A 1791-nucleotide genomic window follows, 5' to 3' on the forward strand; every position below is an offset into this window, starting at 1 on the left:
GTGGCACTCACACTGCCCGGGCAGTCCAGGGGGCTCTGCCTTTTAATTTAATTTTAAATGAAGCTTCTTAAACATTTAACCTTATTTACTTTACATACAACAATAGTTTAGTTATATATTATAGACTTCTAGAAAGAGGCCTTCTAAAAACGTTAAAATGTATTACTGGCACGTGAAACCTTAAATCAGAGTGAATAAATGAAGACTCGGCACACCACTTCTGAAAGGATACCGACCCCAGCTGTAAATGAGTTTTAAGCCCCCATTGCACATGCACCTAACTTGTGCTGTGTACACGTTGACTGTAGCCAAAGATATGGCCTATGTTATTTCTAAGTTCTTATGTCCTCCTGGTTTCTAGAGGAAGCCTGTCAGCAGGCTTAAAATGAGAAAGTTTGCAGTGTGGTGTAAATATATCTAAATGTAGGCTTTTAAGTAATCTGCATAAAAACTGTTTGGATATTTTCTTCATTTGTCTGCATCTGTCTTAAAAACAAAATCCCTGTATAGCAGCTATTTCAACCTATTGAAAAGCATGCTGATGGCAGACCAGTTTCTCTGCAGACTCTTATTACCAGGTATAGGTGGTGCTGAAAGTAGTTCCTGAAATTCTCCACTAAAAAGTTACTCCGAGTTGTGACTAATCTGATGAAAAGCTTCTCTTGGGCTACTCATTCTATTTGTGAATGTTTTCCTGGTGGTAGTGATTTAGTTTGCAGAATGCACTTAATGAGGCTGTAAGTGACTCATTCAATTTTCATCATGTTTTACAAGGATAAGTTGGGTGTTAGGGCTGCATTCGAAATGGTTTCTGAAGGTGATGATGAAATGTGTCTTAATGAGCCAATCATCTTGCCAACATTTGTCCTGGGCTTGCATGTGCTCATCCCTCCACAAGTTCAATATCAATATGTCCTGTTTTTCTTCTTTTCTTTTTTTAAATATGGAGTGGTCTAAAGGTTCCACAGAGCTTTGTTCCTTCTGACATTAACTCATAGAGCTTTGCTACATGACCAAGAAGTCCATTTCTAAATGGCTCTGATTGCCACTCTCACTCCTATGGTCTGCTGGGCCTGTTGCTCAAAGGTCATTCAGAGGAGAGGCTTTGGCTTCAACCTCATTTGTTTTGGTACAGAGGGTTTCAAAGCAGCTGTACAGGCTCCTCCCACATTTCCAAAACAATACTGCTTGGATTTGGAATCCAGAGAGAAATCTGGTTTAATTTTTGGGGGAACTGCAGAACCCAATTTCTAACTAGGTTTATCCAAATGTTCCTGCCCCTTGAGTTTTCTATTTGGGGAATCTCTCTACTTGAGAGTCATATTGTAAAAACTTTCCATGGAGGTGTTTTACTCCCCCCAAACATAGGAAATTTTCAGAAGTGTCATCTACTGGGGGGAGCTTCAGTTTGAGTGCCACCAAGTTTGAGATAATTCTGGGATTTTAGGCTAGGCACCCCAAATCAGGACACTTTTGAAAATTTTAATCATGGCTTACTGGAGGTATGTTATCCCTTCATAGTAATTTTTTTAAAAAGCTCTTAGTTCATATGGTTTTAGGCATGCTGGGTTAATACAATTACTACTTCTGCCTATTGCAGTTTATGACATTTTAAGAGACTGGAGTAAAAAAAATTTGCTTATAATTTTTGTTCTCTGAACATTCAATTAGCACTGTACTCCTTTTACACCATCATATTACCAAATAACAGCACTAAGCAAACCCTAATGGTAGCTTAATTATTAATACATCAGTCTTCCCTACCTTGTGTTAAATGATTTTCTAAAGCGG

The sequence above is a fragment of the Trachemys scripta genome, chromosome 6, assembly GCF_013100865.1.
Source record: "Trachemys scripta elegans isolate TJP31775 chromosome 6, CAS_Tse_1.0, whole genome shotgun sequence".
In the NCBI taxonomy this organism is placed as follows: domain Eukaryota; kingdom Metazoa; phylum Chordata; order Testudines; family Emydidae; genus Trachemys; species Trachemys scripta.